Source organism: Mesoplodon mirus (assembly GCF_964341445.2).
Source record: "Mesoplodon mirus genome assembly, chromosome: 17".
Lineage (NCBI taxonomy): Eukaryota > Metazoa > Chordata > Mammalia > Artiodactyla > Ziphiidae > Mesoplodon > Mesoplodon mirus.
In genome coordinates this window covers 38,308,493-38,323,149 of record NC_138993.1, presented here as the reverse complement: position 1 = coordinate 38,323,149, position 14,657 = coordinate 38,308,493, and positions in this window count along the sequence as shown.

Below are 14,657 nucleotides of genomic sequence, written 5' to 3'. Positions count from 1 at the left end.
AATCTCCTGATTCATCCCACCCCCACTTTCCCCCCTTGGTGTCCATATATTTTTTCTCTATATCTGTGTTTCTATTTCTGCTTTGCAAATAAGATCACCTATACCATTTTTCGAGAGTCTACATATATGCATTAATATACGATATTTGTTTTTCTGTTTCAACTTACTTCACTCTGTATGACAGTCTCTAAGTCCATCCATGTCTCTAAAAATGACCCAATTTTGTTCGTTTTTATGGCTGAGTAATAATCCATTGTATATATGTACCACTCCTTCTTTATCCATTCTTTTGTTGATGGACATTTAGGTGGCTTCCATGTCCTGGCTATTGTAAATAGTGCTGCAATGAACATTGGGGTGCATGTGTCTTTTTGAATTACGGTTTTCTCTGGGTATATGTTCAATAGTGGGATTGCTGGATCATACAGTAGTTTTATTTTTAGTTTTCTAAGGAACCTCCATACTGTTCTCCATAGTGGCTCTATCAATTTACATTCCCACCATTTTTTCTGTTTCCTTTTTTTTTTTCTCATTTATTTATTCTCCTTTGGGAGCACTAGACAAATGTACAATAGGCTTAAATTTTTCCCAAAGACACAAATGTAATTCTTTAATTTTTATTTATTTTTTCTACTCTGCAGGTTGCATTTTTGATACCATTGATATGCATTGAAATTCACAAATCTGTTTTCTGCAATGTCTAATCCAAAATTAACTCTCCTGTTTTTTGTGTGTCTTAGACATTGTATTTTTTATTTTGAAAATTCTGATTTCCTTCTAAACATACATATTATTTTTTCCTCCACCTCAGTGGCCATATAGAATGAGTTATAAATGCTATTTTCATGTCCTTAACTATTAATTCTACTTTTTATATCATTTCTGATTTTGTTTCTAGTAATTAACTTTTCTCCTTATTTGGACTCATATATTCCTGCTTTATAGCATACTTGTTAATTTTGCCATACATTTTTAGTTTTACCTTGCTGGGTGCTGGATGTTCTTCTATTCATATAGGTCATCTTAAGCTGTGTTTTGGAACATAATTAAGTTTCTTACAAATTATTTCACTATTTAAAGGCTTGCTTTTAAATGTTGTTAGATTGAACCAGAGTTATATTTACTCTAGAGCTTTTTATGTTTATTTTTTTCTGTTACTGTGGCAATATACTTTTGAGTTTCCTACCTGATGCTCTATGAAATATGAGTTTTCTTACTCAAGCTGAAATTAATATAAACTATTCTTGATCCCTTGTGAGCTGTAAACATTTGTCTCTGCTCCCGTTGTGTAGTTCTCTTCTTGGCATTGGGTAATTTCTTTGCATGCATTAGAAGGTCAAGACTCAGTTGTAGATTGAAGGTGGTCCATCACAGTAGTTTGGAGTTCTTATTCATTTTGTAACTCGTTCCCTGTTGGTACTCTGCTCTCTTCCCTCTGGCCATCTTGACCTCTATGAACTCCTATTTTCTTCTCCTTAATGCAGGAATACTGCCAGGGTTTACCAGTGTTACTCTTCCCTGTGCCCTCAGCCTGGAAACTCTCTTAGTAAGATGGCAAATTACAGGGTTCATCTTATTGAGTTCTTCTTTCTAAAGAATCAGTGTCCCATAATGCCCAATATTCAATGTCTGAAAAACATTTATTCATATATTTAGTCCACAATTTAGTCATTTCAGGTAAGAAGGTAAATCTATTCCCTCTTACACCATCTTGTTCAGAGATACATAAAAATTTGAATCCCTACAATTGATTTTATGCTTTCTACTTTAGAATTATATAGTCTATCCATAGATAAAGATTATTTATTATTCAGATAAATAATAAGCAAAAGTAAAGATTAAAATACTTCAGGTTTAACCATTCTTGATTATTCAACCTAAATATCATAGTATTTATGGATTCTGGTTAGTACATATTTAAGCTAAATAATCACTCAGAGATTGGAAACAAGATGGCAGAGTAGAAGGACTTGAGCTCACCACCTCTCATGAAAGCACCAAAATCACAACTAACTTCTGAACAATCATCAACAAAAAAGACTGGAACCTACAAAAAAGATATCCTACATCCAAAGACAAAGAAGAAGCCACAACAAGAGAGAAGGAGGGGTACATTCCTGATACAATTAAATCCAACGTCCAATGGGTGGGCAACCCACAAACTGGAAACTAATTATATTACAGAGTTTTTCCCAGAGGAGTAGGAATTCTGAGCCCCACATCAGGCTCCCCAGTCTGAGGTCTGGCATCAGTCAGGAGGAGGAGCCCACAGAGCATTTGACTTTGAAGGCCAGCAGGGCTTTATCAGAGGAACTCTACAGGACTGGCTGAAACAGAAGATATACTCTTGGAAGGTGTACACAAGGTCTCTTGCACACTGAGACCCAGAGAAAACAGTGACTCGCTTCATCCCCCATAAGAATAGTGTCCACAGGATAGATATCAAGTTCAACAGGAGCCACGTGTTTGGAAGTCCCTTCAAACTGTGAGTTGGGGAACCCGGACAAGCCAGGAACCCTGCCCTGGTGTCCCCCTATGGCTCAGGGCTCGAGGGAGGCACCACAGGTAACACACTGCCTCTGCCTCTTGTCTCTGGGAAGGTGGGTGGTGGCTGTGGCTCTCTCTGGGGATGAGCACACTAGAGGTGGAGGTACCAGGGGACACTCATTGCTGTGAGGTCTTCTGGAGGCCACCATTTTGACACCAAGAGATATACTTAGGCAACAGCCTGTAGGCTCCAGTCCTGAGACTCCTGAGGCCCAACAACCAGCAGGGGAGGAACACAGCCCCATCAATCAACTAACTTAAGTCTTTCTAAGCCCACAGATGCCTCTAAACACACCACTTGACATGACTCTTCCCACAAGAGGAACAAGACCAAGTTCCACCTACGAGTGTGCAGGCATCAGTCCCTCCCACCAGGAAGCATGCACAATCTTCATCACTTAAGCCATCATCACTCACTAGGGTGCAGACATCAGAAGCAAGTGTAGAAACAATACTGTAGCCTGTTAAACTGAGAATACAAACACAGAAATTTAGACAAAATGAGATGACAGAGAAATATATTCCAGACGAAGGAACAAGATAAAACACGAGAACAATTAAATGAAGTGGAGAAAGGCAATCTACCTGAAAATGAGTTCATAGTAATGATAGTAAATATGATCCTAGATCTCAGGAAAAAAAAAAAAAAAAAAGGAGGCACAAACCAAGAAGATACAAGACATATTTAACAAAGAGCTCGAAAATATAAAGATATAAAAAACCAACAGAATTGCACAATATGATAACTGAAATTAAAAATATACTAGAAGGTATCAATGACAGAATTAATGAGGCAGAAGAATGGATAAGTGGCCTGGAAGTAAGAATATTAGAAATCACTGCCTCAGAAAGGAATAAAGAACAAAGAATAAAAAGAAATGAGGACAGTTTATGAGACATCAGAGACAACACTAAGTGCACAAAAATTTGCATTATAGGGGTCCAGGAAGGAGAAGAGAGAGAGAAACGGCCTGAGAAATTATTGGAAGAGACAATAGCTGAAAATTTCATTAATATGGAAAAGGAAAGTGTCTCCCAAGGTCAGGAAATTCAGAGAGTTCCATACAGGAAAAACCCAAAGAAGAACATTCCAAGACACATATTAATCTAATTCACAAAAATTATAGACAAAGAGAAAATATTAAAAGCAACAAATAACATACAAAAGAATCCCCATTATGTTATCAGCTGATTTTTCAGCAGAAACTTTGCAGGCCAGAAGGAAGTGGCACAATATATTTAAAGTGATGAATGGGAAAAACCCACAACCAAGAATATTCTTCCCAGCATGGCTCTTTTTCAGATTTGACAGGGAAATCAAAAGCTTTACAGACAAGAAAAAGCTAAAAGAATTCAGCACCACCAAACCAGCTTTAGAAAAAATGATAAAAAGAATTTCTTTAGGCAGAAAAGAAAAGCCCACAAATAGAAGCAAGAAAATTACAAAAGGGAAAACTCAGCAGTAAAGGCAAACATAAAATAAAGGTAGAAAATCATCCATGCACAAATATGGTATCAAAACCAGCAATGAAGGATATTGGAACTGCATTTGAAAATAAGAGACCAGCAACTTAAAACAATCTTGTATATATAGAGAGTGCTATATCAAAACCTCATGGTAATTGGAAAACAAAAATCTATGATAGATATACATACAAATAAGAAAAAGGAATTCAAACACAACACTAAAGATAGACATCAAATCACAACAGAAGAGGACAAAAGACAAAGGGAAGAAAAAAGAAAAACCTACAAAAGCAAATCCAAAACAAGTAACAAAATGGCAAAAGAAACCATACATAGCAGTAATTACCTTAAACATAAAGGGATTAAATGTTCCAACCAAAAGACATAGACTGGCCGAATTAACACAAAAAAAGACTCATATATATGCTCTTTACAAGAGACCCATTTCAGATCTAGCGACACAAACAGACTGAAACTGAAGGGATGAAAAATGACATTCCAAGCAAATAGAAATCAAAAGAAAACTGGAGTAGCAATACTCATATCAGAAAACAATAGACTTTAATAAAGACTGTTACAAAAGTCAAGGAAGGACATTATATGATGATCAAGGGATCAAATAAAGAAGAATATATACTAATAAAAACCTCCTGTATAAAAAATAAATTAATTAAATTAAAAGAAAAATAAGATATAATAATTGTAAACATATATGCACCCAACATAGGAGCACCTCAATAAATACAGGACATGCTAAGAGCCATAAAAAGAGAAATTGACAGAAATGTAATAATAGTGGGGGAATTTAACACTCCACTTACTCCAATGGACAGATCATCCAGACAGAAAATAAATAAGGAAACACAGACCTTAAATGACACATTAGATCAGATGGAATTTGTTGATGTTTATACAGCAATCCATATGAAAGCAGCAGTATGCACATTTTTTCAAGTGCATATGGAACATGCTCCAGGATATATCACATGCTGGGCCATAAGGCAAGCCTCACTAAACTTAAGAAAATTTAAATCATACCAAGCATCTTTTCCAACCACAAAACTATGAGATTAGATATCAACTACAAGAAAAAAATTGTAAAAAAACACAAACACGTTGAGATTAAATAATATGCTAATAAGAAACCAAGGGATCACTGAAGAAATCAAAGAGGAAATAATATATAGAAACAAATGAAAATGAAAACACAATGATCCAAAACCTATGGGATGTAGCAAAAGCAGTGCTAAGAGGGAAGTTCATAGCAATACAACCTTACTGCGTGAAACAAGAAAATTCTCAAATAAACAACTTAAACTTACACCTAAAACATCTAGAGAAAGAAGAATAAGTAAAACCTAAAGTGAGTAGGAGGAAAGAAATCATAACAATCAGTGCAGAAATAAATGATATAGAGACTAACAATAGAAAAGATCAATGAAACTTACAGCTGGATTTTTTGAAAAGATAAACAAAATTGATAAATCTTTAACCAGACTCATCAAGAAAAAAGGGAGAAGACTCAAATAAATAAAATTAGAAATGAAAAAAGGGAAGTTACAACAGACACCACAAAAATACAAAGGATCCTAAGAGATTACTACAAACAACTGTACTTCAATAAAATGGACAACCTGGAAGAAATGGACAAGTTCTTAGAAATGTACTATCTCTCAAGATGGAACCAGGAGGAAATAGAAAATATGAACAGAACAATCATGGGTACCAAAATTTTAAATGTGAATAAAAACTCCCACCAAGCAAAAGTTTAGAACCAGATAGCTTCACAGGCAAATTCTATCAAATGTTTAGAGAAGAGTTAATACTTATCCTTCTGAAACTCTTCCAAAAATTTGCAGAGGAAGGAACACACCCAAACTCATTATATGAGGCCACCATCACCCTGATACCAAAACCAAACAAAGATACCACAGGAAAAGAAAATTACAGGCCAGTATCTCTGATGAACATAGACACAAATATCCTCAACAAAGTACTAGCAATCCGAATCCACCAATACATTAAAAGGATCATACACCATGATCAAGTGGGATTTATCCCAGGGAATCAAGGATTTTTCAATATCCATAGATCAATCAGTGTGATACACCACATTAACAAAGGAAGATTAAAAATCACATGATCATCTCAATAGATGCAGAAAGAGCTTTTGACAAAACTCAACTCCCATTTATTTAAAAAACTGTCCAGAAAGTGGGCATAGAGGGAACCTGCCTCAACATAATAAAGGCCATATATGACAAACTCACAGCAAATATCATTCTCAATATTGAAAACCTGAAAGTGTTTCCTCTAAAATCAGGAGCAAGACAAGGATGTGCATTCTCGCCACTACTATTAAACAGTTTCAGAAGTTCGAAACATGGCAATCAGAGGAGAAAAAGAAACAAAAGTAATACAAATTTGAAAAAGAAGTTAAATTGTCACTGTTTGAAGATGACCTGATACTGTACATAGAAAATCCTAAAGAAGCTACCAGAAAACTACTAGAGCTCATTAATGAATTTGGCAATGGTGCATGATACAAAATTAATACACAGAAATGTCTTGCAATTATATACACAAACAAGAAAAGGTAAGAATGAGAAATTCAGAAAGCAATACCATTTACAATCAAATCAAAAAGAATAAAATACTTATGAATATGCCTTCCTCAGTTGGCAAAAGACTTTGACTTGAAACTATAAGATGTTGATGAATGAAATATGAGATGACACAAACACATGGAAAGATATACCATGTTCTTGGACTGGAAGAATCAATATTGGCAAAATAACTATATTACCCAAGGAAATCTACAGATTCACTGCAATCTCTATCAAATTACCAGTGGCATTTTTTTCCAGATCTAGAACAACAACAACAAAAAAAACTTAAAATTTGTTTGGAAACACAAAGACCCTGAATAACCAAACCTACCTTGAGAAAGAAAAATGGAGTGGGAGGTTCAGGCTGCCTGAGTTAAGATTATACTATAAAGCTACAGGAATAAAAACAGCATGTAACAGGCACAAAATCTTATAGATCAATGGAACAGGATAGAAAGCCCAGAAATAAACCCACACACCTGTGGTCAGTTAATCTATGACAAAGGAGGTGAAAATATAAAATGGAGAAAAGACAGCCTCTTCAAGAAGTGGTGCAGGGAAAACTGGACATCCACATGTAAAAGAAGAAGTTAGTTCATTCTCTAACACCATACACAAAAATAAACTCAAAATAGATTAAACACCTAAATGTAAGGCTGGATACTATAAAACTCTCAGAGGAAAACGTAGGCAGAACACTCTGACATCAATCTCAGCAATATCTTGGTGAATCCATGTCCTCAAATAATGAAAAAAAAAATATATATATATATATAAACAAATGGGACCTAATGAAACTTAAAAGCTTTTGTACAACAAAGGAAACTGTATTTGTTGTAAAGTTTCTTTGGTGGTGCTCAATTCTCTTAGCTTTTGCTTGTCTATAAAGATTTTGATTTCTCCATTGAATCTGAATGAGATCCTTGGTGGGCAGAGTATTACTGGTTGTAGGTTTTTCCCTTTTGCCATGTTAAATATATCCTGCCATCCCGTCTGGCCTGCAGAATTTCTGGTGAAAAATCAGCTGATAATGTTATGTGGATTCCCATGCATGTTATTTGATGTCTATCCCTTGTTGTTTACAATATTTTTAAGTTTAATTTATTTTGTGTCCTAGTGTGTTTCTAATAGTGTTTATGTTGTATGGAACTCTCTGCACTTCCTGGTCTTAGGTGGATATTTCCTTTCCCATGTTAGGGAATTTTTCCACTGTAATCTCTTCAAATATTTCTTCAGACCATTTCTTTTGCTCTTCTTCTTGTGCAGCCCATATAATTCAAATGTTGGTGCATTTAATGTTGTCCCAGAGGGCTCTGAAACTGTCCTCAATTCTTATCACTCTTCTTTCTTTATTCTGCTCCTTGGCAGTTATTTCCATCATTCTATCTTCCAGCTCCCTTATTCACTATTCTGCCTTGGTTATTCTACTATTGATTCCTTCTAGTGTATTTTTCATTTCAATTATTGTGTTGTTCATCACTCTTTGTTCTTTAGTGCTTCTGGTCTTTGTTAAATATTTCTTCTATTTTCTTGATCTGTCCCTTCTTTCTATTTCCAAGATTTTAGATCATCATTACTCTGAATTCTTTTTCAGATTGGCTGCCTATTTCAACTTCAGTTATTCCTCTTGTAGATTTTTACCTTGCTCCCTCATCTGAAACATATATATATATATATATATATATATTCAGAATTTCTTTCTTTTTTTTAAGATCTTCATTGGAGTATAATTGTTTTGCAATGGTGTGTTACTTTCTGCTTTATAACAAATTGAATCAGTTATACATATACATATGTCTCCATATCTCTTCCCTCTTGCATCTCCCTCACTCCCACCTTCCTTATCAGACCCCTCTAGGTGTTCAGAGAACACCAACCTGATTTCCCTGTGCTATGTGGCTGCTTCCCACTAGCTATCTATTTTACGTTTGGTAGTGTATATATGTCCATGCCACTCTCTCACCTGGGTGCAGCTTACCATTCCCCCTCTCTGTTTCATCAACTCCATTCACTAGTAGATCAGTGTCTTTACTCCTGTCTTGCCCCTAGGTTCTTTATGACCATTTTTTTTTTAGATTCCAAATATATGTGTTAGCATAAAGTATTTATTTTTTCTCTTTCTGACTTATTTCACTCTGTATGACAGACTCTAGGTCCAACCACCCCCCTACAATATACTCACTTTCGTTTATTTTCATGGCTGAGTAATATTCCATTGTATATATGTGCCACATCTTCTTTATCCATTCATCTGTTGATGGACACTTAAGTTGCTTCCATGTCCTGGCTATTGTAAATAGAGCTGCAATGAACATTTTGGTACATGACTCTTTTTGAATTATGGTTTTCTCAGGGTATATGCACAGTAGTGGGATTGCTGGGTCGTATGGTAGTTCTATTTTTAGTTCTTGAAGGAACTGCCATACTGTTCTCCATAGGGTTGTATCAATTTACATTCCCACCAACAGTGCAAGAGGGTTCCCTTTTTTCCACACCCTCTCCAGCATTTATTGCTTGTAGATTTTTTTATCATGGCCATTCTGACCAGAGTGAGATGATATCTCATTGTAGTTTTGATCTGCATTTCTGTAATGATTAATGATGCTGAGCATTCTTTCATGTGTTTGTTGGCAATCTGTATATCTTCTTTGGAGAAATGTCTATTTAGAACTACTGCCCATTTTTGGATTGTTTTTGTTTTTGTTTTTTGTGATATTGAACTGCATGAGCTGCTTGTAAAATTTGGAGATTAATTGTTTGTCAGTTGCTTCATTTGTAAATATTTTCTCCCATTTTGAGGGTTGTCTTTACATCTTGTTTATGGTTTCCTTTGTTGTGCAAAAGCTTCTAAGTTTCATTAGGTCCCATTTGTACATCTCTGTTTTTATTTCCATTCCTCTAGGAGGTGGGACACAAAGGATCTTGCTGTGATTTATGTCATAGAGTGTTCTGCCTATGTTTTCCTCTAAGAGTTTGATAGTGTCTGGCCTTACTTTTAGGTCTTTAACCCATTTTGAGCTTATTTTTGTGTATGGTGTTAGGGAGTTTTCTAAATTCATTCTTTTACATGTAGCTGTCCAGTTTTCCCAACAGCACTTATTGAAGAGGCTGTCTTTTCTCCACTGTATATTCTTGCATCCTTTATCAAAGATAAGGTGATCATATGTGTGTCAGTTTATCTCTTGGCTTTCTATCCTGTTCCATTGATCTATATTTCTGTTTTGGTGCCAGTACCATACTGCCTTTATTACTGTAACTTTGTAGTATATTCTAAAGTCAGGGAGCCTGATTCCTCCAGCTCCATTTTTCTTTCTCAAGATTGCTTTGTCTATTCGGGGTCTTTTGTGTTTCCATACAAATTGTGAATTTTTTTATTCTAGTTCTGTGAAAAATGCCAGTGGTAGTTTGATAGGGATTGCATTGAATCTGTATATGGCTTTGGGTAGTAAAGTCATTTTCACAATGTTGATTCTTCCAACCCAAGAACATGATATATCTCTCCATCTATTTGTATCATCTTTAATTTCTTTCATCAGTGTATTATAGTTTTCTGCATACAGGTCTTTTGTCTCCTTAGGTAGGTTTATTCCTAGATATTTTGTTCTTTTTGTTGCAGTAGTAAATGGGAGGGTTTTCTTAATTTCCCTTTCAGATTTTTCATCATTAGTGTGTAGGAATGCAAGAGATTACTGTGCATTAATTTTGTATACTGCTACTCTAACAAATTCATTGATTAGCTCTAGTAGTTTTCTCATAGCAACTTTAAGATTCTCTAAGTATAATATCATGTCATATGCAAACAGGGACAGCTTTACTTTTTTTTCCGATTTGGATTTCTTTTTCTTCTCTGATTGCTGTGGCTAAAACTTCAAAAACTATGTTGAATAATAGTGGAGAGAGTGGGCAACGTTGTCTTCTTCCTGATCTTAGTGGAAATGGTTTCAGTTTTTCACCATTGAGGACGATGTTGGCTGTGGGTTTGTCATATATGGCCTTTATTATGTTGAAGAAAGTTCCCTCTTTGCCTAATTTCTGGAGGGTTTTTATCATAAATTGGTGTTTAATTTTGTTGAAAGCTTTCTCTGCATTTTTTGAGATGATCATATGTTTTTTCTCCTTCAGTTTGTTAAGGTTGTGTAGCACATTGCTTGATTTGCATATATTGAAGAATCCTTGCATTCCTGGAATAAACCCCACTTGATCATGGTGTATGATACAATTGCTGTTGGATTCTGTGTGCTAATATTTTGATGAGGATTTTTGTATCTATGTTCATCATTGATATTGGCCTGTAGTTCTCTTTCTTTATCACGTCTTTGTTGGTTTTGGTACCAGGGTGATGGTTGCCTCATAGAATGAGTTTGGGAGCGTTCCTCCCTCTGCTATATTTTGGAAGATTTTGAGAAGGATAGGTGTTTTCTCCTCTCTTAATGTTTGATAGAATTCACCTGTGAAGTCATCTGGTACAGGGTTTTTTTTTTTGTTGTTGTTGGAAGATTTTTAATCACAGTTTCAATTTCAGTGCTTGTGATTTGTCTGTTCATACTTTCTATTTCTTCCTTGTTCATTCTCAGAAGTTTGTGCATTTCTAAGAATTCATCCATTTCTTCCAGGTTATCTATTTTATTGGCATATAGTTGCTTGTAGTAATCTCTCATGATCCTTTGTATTTCTGCAGTGTCAGTTGTTACTTCTCCTTTTTCATTTCTAATTCTATTGATTTGAGTCTTCTTTTTCTCTTGATGAATGTGGCTAATGGTTTATCAATTTTGTTTATCTTCTCAAAGAACAAGCTTTTAGTTCTATTCATCTTTGCTCTCATTTCTTTCATTTCTTTTTCATTTATTTCTGATCTGATCTTTATTATTTCTTTCCTTCTGCTAACTTTGGGGGGCTTTTTGTTCTCCTCTAAATGCTTTAGGTGTAAGTTTAGGTTGTTTATTTGAGATGTTTCTTGTTTCTTAAGGTAGGATTTTATTGTTATAATCTTCCCTCTTAGAACTGCTTTTTCTGAATCCCATATGTTTTGGTTCATCATGTCTCCATTGTCATTTGTTTCTAGGTATTTTTAAATTTCACCTTTGATTTCTTCAGTGATCTCTTGGTTATTAAGTTGTATATTGTTTAGCCTCTATGGGCTTGCATTTTTTAAAGATTTTTCCTGTAATTGATATCTAGTATCATAGCATTGTCGTCAGAAAAGATACTTGATGAGATTTCAATTTTCCTTAATTTACCTAGGCTTCATTTGTGACCCAAAATGTGATCTGTCCTGGTGAATTATCCATGATCACTTGTGAAGAATGTGTATTCTGTTGTTTTTAGATTGAATGTCCTATAAATATCAATTAAGGCCATCTTGTTTAATGTATCATTTAAAGCTTGTGTTTCCTTATTTATTTTCATTTTGGATGATATGTCCATTTGTGAAAGTGGGATGTTTATGTCCCCTACTATGATTGTGTTACGGTCGATTTCCCCTTTTATGGCTGTTAGTATTTGCCTTATGTACTGAGGTGCTTCTATGTTGGTTGCATAAATATTTACAATTGCTATATCTTCTTCTTAGATCGATCCCTTGATCATTATGTAGTGTCCTTCATTGTCTCCTGTAATAGTCTTTGTTTTAAAGTCTATTTATTCTTCTATAAGAATTGCTACTCCAGCTTTCTTTTGATTTCCATTTGCATGGAATATCTTTTTCCATCCCCTCACTTTCAGTCTGTATGTGTCCCTAGGTCTGAAGTTGGTGTCTTGTAGACAGCATATATATGGGTTTGTTTTTGTATCCATTCATCCAGTCTATGCCTTTTGTTTGGAGTATGTAATCCATTTACATTTAAGGCAGTTATTGATATGTATCTTCCTATTACCATTTTCTTAATATTTTTGGGTTTGATATTGTAGGTCTTTTCCGTCTCTTGTGTTTGCTGCCTAGAGAAGTTCCTTTAGCATTTGTTGTAAAGCTGGTTTGGAGGTGCTGAATTCTCTTAGCTTTTCCTTGTCTGTAAAAGTTTTAATTTCTCTGTCAAATCTGAATGAGATCCTTGCTGGATAGAGTAATCTTGGCTGTAGGTTTTTCTCCTACAGCAGTTTAAATATGTCCTGCCAGTCCCTTCTGGCTTGCAGAGTTTCTGCTGAAAAATCAGCTGTTAACCTGATGGGGATTCCCTTGGTGTTACTTGTTGTTTTTCCCTTGCTGCTTTTAATATTTTTTCTTTGTATTTAATTTTTGATAGTTTGATTAATATGTGTCTTGGCATGTTTCTCCTTGTATTTACCCTGTATAGGACTCTCTGTGCTTCCTGGACTTGATTAACGATTTCCTTTCCCATATTAAGGAAGTTTTCAACTATAATCTCTTCAAATATTTTCTCAGTCTCTTTTTTTTCTCTTCTTCTTCTGGGACCCCTATAATCCGAATGTTGGTGCATTTAATGTCCCAGAGGTCTCTGAGACTTTTCTCCATTCTGTTTATTATTTTTTTCTTTATTCTGCTCTGCAGTAGTTATTTCCTCTAATTTATCTTTCAGGTCACTTATCTGCTCAGTTTTTCTGCTCAGTGATTCTGCTATTGATCCCTTCTAGAGAATTTTTAATTTCATTTATTGTGTTGTTCATCACTGTTTGTTTGCTCTTTAGTTCTTCTAGGTCCTTGTTAAACGTTTCTTGTATTTTCTCCATTCTATTTCCAAGATTTTGGATCATCTTTACTCTCATTATTCTGAATTCTTTTTCAGGCAGACTGCCTATCTCTTGTTCATTTGTTACGTCTGGTGGGTTTTTGCCTTGCTCCCTCATCTCCTGTGTGTTTCTCTGCCTTCTCATTTTTCTTAACTTACTGTGTTTGGGGTCTCCTTTTCTCAGGCTGCAGGTTCACCATTCCCATTGATTTTCGTTTCTGTCCCCAGTGGCTAAGTTTTTTTCAGTGGGTTGTGTAGGCTTCTGGTGGACGGGACTAGTGCCTGTGTCCTGGTGGATGAGGCTGGATCTTGTCTTTCTGGTGGGCAGGACGGCATCCAGTGGTGTATTTTGGGATGTCTGTGGCATTATTATGATTTTACACAGGCTCTCTGTTAATGGATGGGGTTGTGTTCCTGTCTTGCTAGTTGGTTGGCATAGGGTGTCCCACAGAGTTGCTTGCTGGTCGTTGAGTGGAGCTGAGTCTTGGTGTTGAGATGGAGATCTCTGGAAGATTTTCACCATTTTATATTACATGGAGCTGAGTGGTCTTTTGTGGACCCGTGACCTGAACTTGGCTCTCCCACCTCATAGGCACAGCCCTGACTCCTGGCTAGAGCACCAAGAGACTGTCATCCACACTGCTTAGAATAAAACAGAGGAAAAAAAGGAAAGAAAGAAAGAAGAGCATAAAATAATATAAAGTAAAATAAAATAAAGTTATTAAAATAACAAATACTTATTAAGAAATATTTTTTTAAAAAAAATTTAAAATAAGACAATGGACAGAGAGAACCCTGAGACAAATGGTAAAAACAAAGTTATACAGACCAAATCACAGATAGAAGCATACACATACACACTCACAAAAAGAGAAAAAGGGAAACAAACTACATATATATATATATATATATATATATATGTATATATATATATATATATATATATATATATATATATATATATATATATATACACACATATATATATTTAATTGCTCCCAAAGTCCACCTCCTCAATTTGGAATGATTTGTTATCTATTCAGGTATTCCACAGATGCAGGGTATATCAAGTTGATTGTTTAGATTTAATCCAGTGCTCCTGAGGCTGCTGGGAGAGATTTCCCTTTCTCTTCTTTGTTCACACAGCTCCTGGTGTTCAGCTTTGGATTTGGCCCCATGTCTGCATAGGTCAGCTGAGGGCGTCTGTTCTTTGCTCAAACAGCACAGGGTTAAAGGAGCAGCTGATTCAGCGGCTCTGGCTCACTCAGGCCAGGCAGAGGGAAGGGCACAAAGTGCGGGACGAGCCTGCAGCAGCAGAGGCCAGCATTAAGTTGCACTAGCCTGAGGCGTG